Source organism: Somniosus microcephalus, unplaced genomic scaffold (assembly GCF_052327205.1).
Source record: "Somniosus microcephalus isolate GS21.2 unplaced genomic scaffold, FLI_Smic_1.0 unresolved_chr8, whole genome shotgun sequence".
NCBI classification, from domain to species: domain Eukaryota; kingdom Metazoa; phylum Chordata; class Chondrichthyes; order Squaliformes; family Somniosidae; genus Somniosus; species Somniosus microcephalus.
In genome coordinates this window covers 15,377,173-15,391,312 of record NW_028225186.1, presented here as the reverse complement: position 1 = coordinate 15,391,312, position 14,140 = coordinate 15,377,173, and the positions used below count along the sequence as shown (strand labels likewise).

General features: G+C 46.0%; 7 non-coding genes across 7 annotated transcripts; all 7 read left to right on the top strand.

Annotated features, from left to right (window-relative positions):
* The first annotated feature begins 852 nt into the window (after positions 1-852).
* trnag-gcc (transfer RNA glycine (anticodon GCC)) lies at positions 853-923 on the top strand. Its single transcript has one exon. It is a non-coding gene; the product is annotated as a tRNA-Gly (tRNA).
* A 2,063-nt stretch (positions 924-2,986) lies between these two features.
* On the top strand, positions 2,987-3,057 carry trnag-gcc (transfer RNA glycine (anticodon GCC)). The gene has a single exon. It is a non-coding gene; the product is annotated as a tRNA-Gly (tRNA).
* Positions 3,058-5,114: 2,057 nt separating this feature from the next.
* Positions 5,115-5,185, top strand: trnag-gcc (transfer RNA glycine (anticodon GCC)). Its single transcript has one exon. It is a non-coding gene; the product is annotated as a tRNA-Gly (tRNA).
* Positions 5,186-6,133: 948 nt separating this feature from the next.
* trnae-uuc (transfer RNA glutamic acid (anticodon UUC)) lies at positions 6,134-6,205 on the top strand. Its single transcript has one exon. It is a non-coding gene; the product is annotated as a tRNA-Glu (tRNA).
* Positions 6,206-8,256: 2,051 nt separating this feature from the next.
* trnae-uuc (transfer RNA glutamic acid (anticodon UUC)) lies at positions 8,257-8,328 on the top strand. The gene has a single exon. It is a non-coding gene; the product is annotated as a tRNA-Glu (tRNA).
* A 4,168-nt stretch (positions 8,329-12,496) lies between these two features.
* Positions 12,497-12,568, top strand: trnae-uuc (transfer RNA glutamic acid (anticodon UUC)). The gene has a single exon. It is a non-coding gene; the product is annotated as a tRNA-Glu (tRNA).
* A 1,026-nt stretch (positions 12,569-13,594) lies between these two features.
* trnag-gcc (transfer RNA glycine (anticodon GCC)) lies at positions 13,595-13,665 on the top strand. Its single transcript has one exon. It is a non-coding gene; the product is annotated as a tRNA-Gly (tRNA).
* The last annotated feature ends 475 nt before the right edge of the window (positions 13,666-14,140 follow it).

Sequence of the window (14,140 nt, the reverse complement as noted above, 5' to 3'; positions counted from 1 at the left end):
TATTATCCGTCTTCCATGTATTATTTTGCCGACTGCATCTCCCTAACAAACTTAGCTGATCACAGCACGGCTATCAGTCAACTCATTGCCAGTGTGAAAAATGCCACATTAGCAACGTGTGCAAGACTCGAATGACAGAGTAACTGGGCCGTGATAACTTATCCTGATATTCATGAGGCCTTAACATTCGCTGCATAAGACAATTCTACCTCTGTTTACCATCCCTCCTGCTATTGGAAAGCGTTTGTCTTTATTTCCTCTATCAAAACCCATTGTAATTTTGCAAGCCTCTATTAAATTTCCTCTTAGCCTCCAGAGGAAAGCAATCCCAACTTCTCCACACTATCCCTCGGGCCACACTGTAAGACGTCAAACGGGTTCTGTATGTCTGATAGACATATATTTCAGCTACAGGGGAGTCAAAGGTTATGGGGAACGGGCGGCAAAGTTGCGTTGTGTCGAAGGTCTCATCAGCCACGAACTTTTTAAATGGCGGGCTCGAGGGGCCGAATGGCCCAATCCTGCTCCTATTTTTTCTTTTGGGGAAGGTTAGTTTCTTAATTATGTAATTTTTGAGCAGCTAAACAACGTTGGAAGGAAACTCCCACGGGACGTAGAAAAGTGCAAAATCTTAGCTCTACCGAGAGCTCATGAACCTGAGAGGTTAACCCTGTGTTTCTCTGTCCACAGATCTTCCAGGACCTTCGAAGTGTTTCCAGCATTTAATCAACAATTCCAGATGCAGTATCTGCTGCATATTGCTTTTTATGTTAACGCAGTGTCCCCGCTTGTATTAACAAAAGTCAAAAATAAATTGTAGCTACCAGAAAATAGAATCGATTAAGTCGGCGTGCATTGGTGGTTCAGGGGTAGAATTCTCGCCTGCCACGCGGGAGACCCGGGTTCGATTCCCGGCCAATGCAGGCTAATTTTTTTAACAATTCATTTCATAGCAAACACATCACATGAGCATAAATAATTTATTAGCTGTACCTGTGCAAGTGGATCAAGGGTATGAATGTTCTGCTCCTGTTGCTGTGCAACAGCTTTGAGGGGCTGAATGGCATCCTGTTCCTGTGTAACAGGCTCGATTCTTACTCTGACAGACATTGCATTGCTCACTTCCTCGTTAGTCTCGTTGTGAGTATCCCCGCCTGTCACGCGGGAGACCGGGGTGAAATTCCCCGACGGGAAGGAATTTTAACATCCCCAATTTTAAACGTTTTGGCAGCACCTTAAAGCGCTCCTTGGAAAAGATCAACAGCGAAAGATTGAACCTAAAACTATTTTAAACGGTGAGGAACTGCATAAAAACCTCCTGCATCAATTCCTCGTTAGCATAGTGTTCTCCTTCTGTTTGTCTTTTCTGCGGGGCACTGCGGAACGAGAGAGGACAGGGAAATGCAGATAACAGCGGGAGAAAGCACGTCTGATCTTTCAAGTGGACAGCACTGGCACGATTGGCCGAATGGCCTCACACTGTACTGCACGCCTCCATGAATCATATGGATATCTGAGACATACTCACACAAAGTGAGCACACATCTGTGTTCGTGCATATGTTTGAGTCTTTGTCTCAAGCAGTGCATTACTGTTTCCTTTGTATTGTCCTTGATATTTTGGTGCTGATTATTCAATATCCCGACGGCTTTTCTCTGACTGTGTATCTCTGAGAGAAGCACAGAAGCAAATAGATTTCAGGTGGACACCTACACGCACTTGATGCTGTGGTTTCCTGAACATGTCCTTTGTGATCTCGCCGAAAAAATGTCATCTTGTACGAAAAGTTTGCCTGGCGTGAAAGTGACCTGAATTTCAAAGCAGCAAGGAGGAAAGACTGCCTTGTTCTGCTTGCTGGCAGGTCGCTTCTCACAGCTTCCCTGGTGGTCTAGTGGATAGGATTCGGCGCTTTCACCGCCGCGGCCCGGGTTCGATTCCTTGTCAGGGAACCATGTGTGTTTTCTGGCTGTTTGACATGCCAGCAATCAAAGCACCCGCGCGAAACAATGCTTGCACCTCATCAACCTTTCAATTTTCCACACCGCTGCTGTTGCCTCAACAGTCAGCAGCGCATCATTCGGTACCGAGGTGCAGCATTCGCTTCCTTGCCTCGCAGTGTCAGAACAGTCACGGTTATTATCCGTCTTCCATGTATTATTTTGCCGACTGCATCTCCCTAACAAACTTAGCTGATCACAGCACGGCTATCAGTCAACTCATTGCCAGTGTGAAAAATGCCACATTAGCAACGTGTGCAAAACTCGAATGACAGAGTAACTGGGCCGTGATAACTTATCCTGATATTCATGAGGCCTTAACATTCGCTGCATAAGACAATTCTACCTCTGGTTACCATCCCTCCTGCTATTGGAAAGCGTTTGTCTTTATTTCCTCTATCAAAACCCATTGTAATTTTGCAAGCCTCTATTAAATTTCCTCTTAGCCTCCAGAGGAAAGCAATCCCAGCTTCTCCACACTATCCCTCGGGCCACACTGTAAGACGTCAAACGGGTTCTGTATGTCTGATAGACATATATTTCAGCTACAGGGGAGTCAAAGGTTATGGGGAACGGGCGGCAAAGTTGCGTTGTGTCGAAGGTCTCATCAGCCACGAACTTTTTAAATGGCGGGCTCGAGGGGCCGAATGGCCCAATCCTGCTCCTATTTTTTCTTTTGGGGAAGGTTAGTTTCTTAATTATGTAATTTTTGAGCAGCTAAACAACGTTGGAAGGAAACTCCCACGGGACGTAGAAAAGTGCAAAATCTTAGCTCTACCGAGAGCTCATGCACCTGAGAGGTTAACCCTGTGTTTCTCTGTCCACAGATCTTCCAGGACCTTCGAAGTGTTTCCAGCATTTAATCAACAATTCCAGATGCAGCATCTGCTGCATATTGCTTTTTATGTTAACGCAGTGTCCCCGCTTGTATTAACAAAAGTCAAAAATAAATTGTAGCTACCAGAAAATAGAATCGATTAAGTCGGCGTGCATTGGTGGTTCAGGGGTAGAATTCTCGCCTGCCACGCGGGAGACCCGGGTTCGATTCCCGGCCAATGCAGGCTAATTTTTTTAACAATTCATTTCATAGCAAACACATCACATGAGCATAAATAATTTATTAGCTGTACCTGTGGAAGTGGATCAAGGGTATGAATGTTCTGCTCCTGTTGCTGTGCAACAGCGTTGAGGGGCTGAATGGCATCCTGTTCCTGTGTAACAGGCTCGATTCTTACTCTGACAGACATTGCATTGCTCACTTCCTCGTTAGTCTCGTTGTGAGTATCCCCGCCTGTCACGCGGGAGACCGGGGTGAAATTCCCCGACGGGAAGGAATTTTAACATCCCCAATTTTAAACGTTTTGGCAGCACCTTAAAGCGCTCCTTGGAAAAGATCAACAGCGAAAGATTGAACCTAAAACAATTTTAAACGGTGAGGAACTGCATAAAAATCTCCTGCATCAATTCCTCGTTAGCATAGTGTTCTCCTTGTCTTTTGTGCGGGGCACTGCGGAACGAGAGAGGACAGGGAAATGCAGATAACAGCGGGAGAAAGCACGTCTGATCTTTCAAGTGGACAGCACTGGCACGATTGGCCGAATGGCCTCACACTGTACTGCACGCCTCCATGAATCATATGGATATCTGAGACATACTCACACAAAGTGAGCACACATCTGTGTTCGTGCATATGTTTGAGTCTTTGTCTCAAGCAGTGCATTACTGTTTCCTCTGTATTGTCCTTGATACTTTGGTGCTGATTATTCAATATCCCGACGGCTTTTCTCTGACTGTGTATCTCTGAGAGAAGCACAGAAGCAAATAGATTTCAGGTGGACGCCTACACGCACTTGATGCTGTGGTTTCCTGAACATGTCCTTTGTGATCTCGCCGAAAAAATGTCATCTTGTACGAAAAGTTTGCCTGGCGTGAAAGTGACCTGAATTTCAAAGCAGCAAGGAGGAAAGACTGCCTTGTTCTGCTTGCTGGCAGGCCGCTTCTCACAGCTTCCCTGGTGGTCTAGTGGATAGGATTCGGCGCTTTCACCGCCGCGGCCCGGGTTCGATTCCCTGTCAGGGAACCATGTGCGTTTTCTGGCTGTTTGACATGCCAGCAATCAAAGCACCCGCGCGAAACAATGCTTGCACCTCATCAACCTTTCAATTTTCCACACCGCTGCTGTTGCCTCAACAGTCAGCAGCGCATCATTCGGTACCGAGGTGCAGCATTCGCTTCCTTGCCTCGCAGTGTCAGAACAGTCACGGTTATTATCCGTCTTCCATGTATTATTTTGCCGACTGCATCTCCCTAACAAACTTAGCTGATCACAGCACGGCTATCAGTCAACTCATTGCCAGTGTGAAAAATGCCACATTAGCAACGTGTGCAAGACTCGAATGACAGAGTAACTGGGCCGTGATAACTTATCCTGATATTCATGAGGCCTTAACATTCGCTGCATAAGACAATTCTACCTCTGTTTACCATCCCTCCTGCTATTGGAAAGCGTTTGTCTTTATTTCCTCTATCAAAACCCATTGTAATTTTGCAAGCCTCTATTAAATTTCCTCTTAGCCTCCAGAGGAAAGCAATCCCAGCTTCTCCACACTATCCCTCGGGCCACACTGTAAGACGTCAAACGGGTTCTGTATGTCTGATAGACATATATTTCAGCTACAGGGGAGTCAAAGGTTATGGGGAACGGGCGGCAAAGTTGCGTTGTGTCGAAGGTCTCATCAGCCACGAACTTTTTAAATGGCGGGCTCGAGGGGCCGAATGGCCCAATCCTGCTCCTATTTTTTCTTTTGGGGAAGGTTAGTTTCTTAATTATGTAATTTTTGAGCAGCTAAACAACGTTGGAAGGAAACTCCCACGGGACGTAGAAAAGTGCAAAATCTTAGCTCTACCGAGAGCTCATGAACCTGAGAGGTTAACCCTGTGTTTCTCTGTCCACAGATCTTCCAGGACCTTCGAAGTGTTTCCAGCATTTAATCAACAATTCCAGATGCAGTATCTGCTGCATATTGCTTTTTATGTTAACGCAGTGTCCCCGCTTGTATTAACAAAAGTCAAAAATAAATTGTAGCTACCAGAAAATAGAATCGATTAATTCGGCGTGCATTGGTGGTTCAGGGGTAGAATTCTCGCCTGCCACGCGGGAGACCCGGGTTCGATTCCCGGCCAATGCAGGCTAATTTTTTTAACAATTCATTTCATAGCAAACACATCACATGAGCATAAATAATTTATTAGCTGTACCTGTGCAAGTGGATCAAGGGTATGAATGTTCTGCTCCTGTTGCTGTGCAACAGCGTTGAGGGGCTGAATGGCATCCTGTTCCTGTGTAACAGGCTCGATTCTTACTCTGACAGACATTGCATTGCTCACTTCCTCGTTAGTCTCGTTGTGAGTATCCCCGCCTGTCACGCGGGAGACCGGGGTGAAATTCCCCGACGGGAAGGAATTTTAACATCCCCAATTTTAAACGTTTTGGCAGCACCTTAAAGCGCTCCTTGGAAAAGATCAACAGCGAAAGATTGAACCTAAAACAATTTTAAACGGTGAGGAACTGCATAAAAATGTCCTGCATCAATTCCTCGTTAGCATAGTGTTCTCCTTGTCTTTTGTGCGGGGCACTGCGGAACGAGAGAGGACAGGGAAATGCAGATAACAGCGGGAGAAAGCACGTCTGATCTTTCAAGTGGACAGCACTGGCACGATTGGCCGAATGGCATCACACTGTACTGCACGCCTCCATGAATCATATGGATATCTGAGACATACTCACACAAAGTGAGCACACATCTGTGTTCGTGCATATGTTTGAGTCTTTGTCTCAAGCAGTGCATTACTGTTTCCTCTGTATTGTCCTTGATACTTTGGTGCTGATTATTCAATATCCCGACGGCTTTTCTCTGACTGTGTATCTCTGAGAGAAGCACAGAAGCAAATAGATTTCAGGTGGACGCCTACACGCACTTGATGCTGTGGTTTCCTGAACATGTCCTTTGTGATCTCGCCGAAAAAATGTCATCTTGTCCGAAAAGTTTGCCTGGCGTGAAAGTGACCTGAATTTCAAAGCAGCAAGGAGGAAAGACTGCCTTGTTCTGCTTGCTGGCAGGCCGCTTCTCACAGCTTCCCTGGTGGTCTAGTGGATAGGATTCGGCGCTTTCACCGCCGCGGCCCGGGTTCGATTCCCGGTCAGGGAACCATGTGCGTTTTCTGGCTGTTTGACATGCCAGCAATCAAAGCACCCACGCGAAACAATGCTTGCACCTCATCAACCTTTCAATTTTCCACACCGCTGCTGTTGCCTCAACAGTCAGCAGCGCATCATTCGGTACCGAGGTGCAGCATTCGCTTCCTTGCCTCGCAGTGTCAGAACAGTCACGGTTATTATCCGTCTTCCATGTATTATTTTGCCGACTGCATCTCCCTAACAAACTTAGCTGATCACAGCACGGCTATCAGTCAACTCATTGCCAGTGTGAAAAATGCCACATTAGCAACGTGTGCAAGACTCGAATGACAGAGTAACTGGGCCGTGATAACTTATCCTGATATTCATGAGGCCTTAACATTCGCTGCATAAGACAATTCTACCTCTGGTTACCATCCCTCCTGCCATTGGAAAGCGTTTGTCTTTATTTCCTCTATCAAAACCCATTGTAATTTTGCAAGCCTCTATTAAATTTCCTCTTAGCCTCCAGAGGAAAGCAATCCCAGCTTCTCCACACTATCCCTCGGGCCACACTGTAAGTCGTCAAACGGGTTCTGTATGTCTGATAGACATATATTTCAGCTACAGGGGAGTCAAAGGTTATGGGGAACGGGCGGCAAAGTTGCGTTGTGTCGAAGGTCTCATCAGCCACGAACTTTTTAAATGGCGGGCTCGAGGGGCCGAATGGTCCAATCCTGCTCCTATTTTTTCTTTTGGGGAAGGTTAGTTTCTTAATTATGTAATTTTTGAGCAGCTAAACAACGTTGGAAGGAAACTCCCACGGGACGTAGAAAAGTGCAAAATCTTAGCTCTACCGAGAGCTCATGCACCTGAGAGGTTAACCCTGTGTTTCTCTGTCCACAGATCTTCCAGGACCTTCGAAGTGTTTCCAGCATTTAATCAACAATTCCAGATGCAGTATCTGCTGCATATTGCTTTTTATGTTAACGCTTGTATTAACAAAAGTCAAAAATAAATTGTAGCTACCAGAAAATAGAATCGATTAAGTGGGCGTGCATTGGTGGTTCAGGGGTAGAATTCTCGCCTGCCACGCGGGAGACCCGGGTTCGATTCCCGATCAATGCAGGCTAATTTTTTTATCATTTCATTTCATAGCAAACACATCACATGAGCATAAATAATTTATTAGCTGTACCTGTGCAAGTGGATCAAGGGTATGAATGTTCTGCTCCTGTTGCTGTGCAACAGCTTTGAGGGGCTGAATGGCATCCTGTTCCTGTGTAACAGGCTCGATTCTTACTCTGACAGACATTGCATTGCTCACTTCCTCGTTAGTCTCGTTGTGAGTATCCCCGCCTGTCACGCGGGAGACCGGGGTGAAATTCCCCGACGGGAAGGAATTTTAACATCCCCAATTTTAAACGTTTTGGCAGCACCTTAAAGCGCTCCTTGGAAAAGATCAACAGCGAAAGATTGAACCTAAAACAATTTTAAACTGTGAGGAACTGCATAAAAACCTCCTGCATCAATTCCTCGTTAGCATAGTGTTCTCCTTCTGTTTGTCTTTTCTGCGGGGCACTGCGGAACGAGAGAGGACAGGGAAATGCAGATAACAGCGGGAGAAAGCACGTCTGATCATTCAAGTGGACAGCACTGGCACGATTGGCCGAATGGCATCACACTGTACTGCACGCCTCCATGAATCATATGGATATCTGAGACATACTCACACAAAGTGAGCACACATCTGTGTTCGTGCATATGTTTGAGTCTTTGTCTCAAGCAGTGCATTACTGTTTCCTTTGTATTGTCCTTGATATTTTGGTGCTGATTATTCAATATCCCGACGGCTTTTCTCTGACTGTGTATCTCTGAGAGAAGCACAGAAGCAAATAGATTTCAGGTGGACGCCTACACGCACTTGATGCTATGGTTTCCTGAACATGTCCTTTGTGATCTCGCCTAAAAAATGTCATCTTGTACGAAAAGTTTGCCTGGCGTGAAAGTGACCTGAATTTCAAAGCAGCAAGGAGGAAAGACTGCCTTGTTCTGCTTGCTGGCAGGCCGCTTCTCACAGCTTCCCTGGTGGTCTAGTGGATAGGATTCGGCGCTTTCACCGCCGCGGCCCGGGTTCGATTCCCGGTCAGGGAACCATGTGCGTTTTCTGGCTGTTTGACATGCCAGCAATCAAAGCACCCACGCGAAACAATGCTTGCACCTCATCAACCTTTCAATTTTCCACACCGCTGCTGTTGCCTCAACAGTCAGCAGCGCATCATTCGGTACCGAGGTGCAGCATTCGCTTCCTTGCCTCGCAGTGTCAGAACAGTCACGGTTATTATCCGTCTTCCATGTATTATTTTGCCGACTGCATCTCCCTAACAAACTTAGCTGATCACAGCACGGCTATCAGTCAACTCATTGCCAGTGTGAAAAATGCCACATTAGCAACGTGTGCAAGACTCGAATGACAGAGTAACTGGGCCGTGATAACTTATCCTGATATTCATGAGGCCTTAACATTCGCTGCATAAGACAATTCTACCTCTGGTTACCATCCCTCCTGCCATTGGAAAGCGTTTGTCTTTATTTCCTCTATCAAAACCCATTGTAATTTTGCAAGCCTCTATTAAATTTCCTCTTAGCCTCCAGAGGAAAGCAATCCCAGCTTCTCCACACTATCCCTCGGGCCACACTGTAAGACGTCAAACGGGTTCTGTATGTCTGATAGACATATATTTCAGCTACAGGGGAGTCAAAGGTTATGGGGAACGGGCGGCAAAGTTGCGTTGTGTCGAAGGTCTCATCAGCCACGAACTTTTTAAATGGCGGGCTCGAGGGGCCGAATGGCCCAATACTGCTCCTATTTTTTCTTTTGGGGAAGGTTAGTTTCTTAATTATGTAATTTTTGAGCAGCTAAACAACGTTGGAAGGAAACTCCCACGGGACGTAGAAAAGTGCAAAATCTTAGCTCTACCGAGAGTTCATGCACCTGAGAGGTTAACCCTGTGTTTCTCTGTCCACAGATCTTCCAGGACCTTCGAAGTGTTTCCAGCAATTAATCAACAATTCCAGATGCAGTATCTGCTGCATATTGCTTTTTATGTTAACGCTTGTATTAACAAAAGTCAAAAATAAATTGTAGCTACCAGAAAATAGAATCGATTAAGTCGGCGTGCATTGGTGGTTCAGGGGTAGAATTCTCGCCTGCCACGCTTGAGACCCGTGTTCGATTCCCGGCAAATGCAGGCTAATTTTTTTAACATTTCATTTCATAGCAAACACATCACATGAGCATAAATAATTTATTAGCTGTACCTGTGCAAGTGGATCAAGGGTATGAATGTTCTGCTCCTGTTGCTGTGCAACAGCTTTGAGGGGCTGAATGGCATCCTGTTCCTGTGTAACAGGCTCGATTCTTACTCTGACAGACATTGCATTGCTCACTTCCTCGTTAGTCTCGTTGTGAGTATCCCCGCCTGTCACGCGGGAGACCGGGGTGAAATTCCCCGACGGGAAGGAATTTTAACATCCCCAATTTTAAACGTTTTGGCAGCACCTTAAAGCGCTCCTTGGAAAAGATCAACAGCGAAAGATTGAACCTAAAACAATTTTAAACGGTGAGGAACTGCATAAAAACCTCCTGCATCAATTCCTCGTTAGCATAGTGTTCTCCTTCTGTTTGTCTTTTCTGCGGGGCACTGCGGAACGAGAGAGGACAGGGAAATGCAGATAACAGCGGGAGAAAGCACGTCTGATCTTTCAAGTGGACAGCACTGGCACGATTGGCCGAATGGCATCACACTGTACTGCACGCCTCCATGAATCATATGGATATCTGAGACATACTCACACAAAGTGAGCACACATCTGTGTTCGTGCATATGTTTGAGTCTTTGTCTCAAGCAATGCATTACTGTTTCCTCTGTATTGTCCTTGATATTTTGGTGCTGATTATTCAATATCCCGACGGCTTTTCTCTGACTGTGTATCTCTGAGAGAAGCACAGAAGCAAATAGATTTCAGGTGGACGCCTACACGCACTTGATGCTGTGGTTTCCTGAACATGTCCTTTGTGATCTCGCCTAAAAAATGTCATCTTGTACGAAAAGTTTGCCTGGCGTGAAAGTGACCTGAATTTCAAAGCAGCAAGGAGGAAAGACTGCCTTGTTCTGCTTGCTGGCAGGCCGCTTCTCACAGCTTCCGTGGTGGTCTAGTGGATAGGATTCGGCGCTTTCACCGCCGCGGCCCGGGTTCGATTCCCGGTCAGGGAACCATGTGCGTTTTCTGGCTGTTTGACATGCCAGCAATCAAAGCACCAGCGCGAAACAATGCTTGCACCTCATCAACCTTTCAATTTTCCACACCGCTGCTGTTGCCTCAACAGTCAGCAGCGCATCATTCGGTACCGAGGTGCAGCATTCGCTTCCTTGCCTCGCAGTGTCAGAACAGTCACGGTTATTATCCGTCTTCCATGTATTATTTTGCCGACTGCATCTCCCTAACAAACTTAGCTGATCACAGCACGGCTATCAGTCAACTCATTGCCAGTGTGAAAAATGCCACATTAGCAACGTGTGCAAGACTCGAATGACAGAGTAACTGGGCCGTGATAACTTATCCTGATATTCATGAGGCCTTAACATTCGCTGCATAAGACAATTCTACCTCTGGTTACCATCCCTCCTGCCATTGGAAAGCGTTTGTCTTTATTTCCTCTATCAAAACCCATTGTAATTTTGCAAGCCTCTATTAAATTTCCTCTTAGCCTCCAGAGGAAAGCAATCCCAGCTTCTCCACACTATCCCTCGGGCCACACTGTAAGTCGTCAAACGGGTTCTGTATGTCTGATAGACATATATTTCAGCTACAGGGGAGTCAAAGGTTATGGGGAACGGGCGGCAAAGTTGCGTTGTGTCGAAGGTCTCATCAGCCACGAACTTTTTAAATGGCGGGCTCGAGGGGCCGAATGGCCCAATCCTGCTCCTATTTTTTCTTTTGGGGAAGGTTAGTTTCTTAATTATGTAATTTTTGAGCAGCTAAACAACGTTGGAAGGAAACTCCCACGGGACGTAGAAAAGTGCAAAATCTTAGCTCTACCGAGAGCTCATGCACCTGAGAGGTTAACCCTGTGTTTCTCTGTCCACAGATCTTCCAGGACCTTCGAAGTGTTTCCAGCATTTAATCAACAATTCCAGATGCAGTATCTGCTGCATATTGCTTTTTATGTTAACGCTTGTATTAACAAAAGTCAAAAATAAATTGTAGCTACCAGAAAATAGAATCGATTAAGTGGGCGTGCATTGGTGGTTCAGGGGTAGAATTCTCGCCTGCCACGCGGGAGACCCGGGTTCGATTCCCGATCAATGCAGGCTAATTTTTTTAACATTTCATTTCATAGCAAACACATCACATGAGCATAAATAATTTATTAGCTGTACCTGTGCAAGTGGATCAAGGGTATGAATGTTCTGTTGCTGTGCAACAGCTTTGAGGGGCTGAATGGCATCCTGTTCCTGTGTAACAGGCTCGATTCTTACTCTGACAGACATTGCATTGCTCACTTCCTCGTTAGTCTCGTTGTGAGTATCCCCGCCTGTCACGCGGGAGACCGGTGTGAAATTCCCCGACGGGAAGGAATTTTAACATCCCCAATTTTAAACGTTTTGGCAGCACCTTAAAGCGCTCCTTGGAAAAGATCAACAGCGAAAGATTGAACCTAAAACAATTTTAAACTGTGAGGAACTGCATAAAAACCTCCTGCATCAATTCCTCGTTAGCATAGTGTTCTCCTTCTGTTTGTCTTTTCTGCGGGGCACTGCGGAACGAGAGAGGACAGGGAAATGCAGATAACAGCGGGAGAAAGCACGTCTGATCTTTCAAGTGGACAGCACTGGCACGATTGGCCGAATGGCCTCACACTGTACTGCACGCCTCCATGAATCATATGGATATCTGAGACATACTCACACAAAGTGAGCACACATCTGTGTTCGTGCATATGTTTGAGTCTTTGTCTCAAGCAGTGCATTACTGTTTCCTTTGTATTGTCCTTGATATTTTGGTGCTGATTATTCAATATCCCGACGGCTTTTCTCTGACTGTGTATCTCTGAGAGAAGCACAGAAGCAAATAGATTTCAGGTGGACGCCTACACGCACTTGATGCTATGGTTTCCTGAACATGTCCTTTGTGATCTCGCCTAAAAAATGTCATCTTGTACGAAAAGTTTGCCTGGCGTGAAAGTGACCTGAATTTCAAAGCAGCAAGGAGGAAAGACTGCCTTGTTCTGCTTGCTGGCAGGCCGCTTCTCACAGCTTCCCTGGTGGTCTAGTGGATAGGATTCGGCGCTTTCACCGCCGCGGCCCGGGTTCGATTCCCGGTCAGGGAACCATGTGCGTTTTCTGGCTGTTTGACATGCCAGCAATCAAAGCACCCACGCGAAACAATGCTTGCACCTCATCAACCTTTCAATTTTCCACACCGCTGCTGTTGCCTCAACAGTCAGCAGCGCATCATTCGGTACCGAGGTGCAGCATTCGCTTCCTTGCCTCGCAGTGTCAGAACAGTCACGGTTATTATCCGTCTTCCATGTATTATTTTGCCGACTGCATCTCCCTAACAAACTTAGCTGATCACAGCACGGCTATCAGTCAACTCATTGCCAGTGTGAAAAATGCCACATTAGCAACGTGTGCAAGACTCGAATGACAGAGTAACTGGGCCGTGATAACTTATCCTGATATTCATGAGGCCTTAACATTCGCTGCATAAGACAATTCTACCTCTGGTTACCATCCCTCCTGCCATTGGAAAGCGTTTGTCTTTATTTCCTCTATCAAAACCCATTGTAATTTTGCAAGCCTCTATTAAATTTCCTCTTAGCCTCCAGAGGAAAGCAATCCCAGCTTCTCCACACTATCCCTCGGGCCACACTGTAAGTCGTCAAACGGGTTCTGTATGTCTGATAGACATATATTTCAGCTACAGGGGAGTCAAAGGTTATGGGGAACGGGCGGCAAAGTTGCGTTGTGTCGAAGGTCTCATCAGCCACGAACTTTTTAAATGGCGGGCTCGAGGGGCCGAATGGCCCAATACTGCTCCTATTTTTTCTTTTGGGGAAGGTTAGTTTCTTAATTATGTAATTTTTGAGCAGCTAAACAACGTTGGAAGGAAACTCCCACGGGACGTAGAAAAGTGCAAAATCTTAGCTCTACCGAGAGCTCATGCACCTGAGAGGTTAACCCTGTGTTTCTCTGTCCACAGATCTTCCAGGACCTTCGAAGTGTTTCCAGCAATTAATCAACAATTCCAGATGCAGTATCTGCTGCATATTGCTTTTTATGTTAACGCTTGTATTAACAAAAGTCAAAAATAAATTGTAGCTACCAGAAAATAGAATCGATTAAGTCGGCGTGCATTGGTGGTTCAGGGGTAGAATTCTCGCCTGCCACGCGGGAGACCCGGGTTCGATTCCCGGCCAATGCAGGCTAATTTTTTTAACAATTCATTTCATAGCAAACACATCACATGAGCATAAATAATTTATTAGCTGTACCTGTGCAAGTGGATCAAGGGTATGAATGTTCTGCTCCTGTTGCTATGCAACAGCTTTGAGGGGCTGAATGGCATCCTGTTCCTGTGTAACAGGCTCGATTCTTACTCTGACAGACATTGCATTGCTCACTTCCTCGTTAGTCTCGTTGTGAGTATCCCCGCCTGTCACGCGGGAGACCGGGGTGAAATTCCCCGACGGGAAGGAATTTTAACATCCCCAATTTTAAACGTTTTGGCAGCACCTTAAAGCGCTCCTTGGAAAAGATCAACAGCGAAAGATTGAACCTAAAACAATTTTAAACGGTGAGGAACTGCATAAAAACCTCCTGCATCAATTCCTCGTTAGCATAGTGTTCTCCTTCTGTTTGTCTTTTGTGCGGGGCACTGCGGAACGAGAGAGGACAGG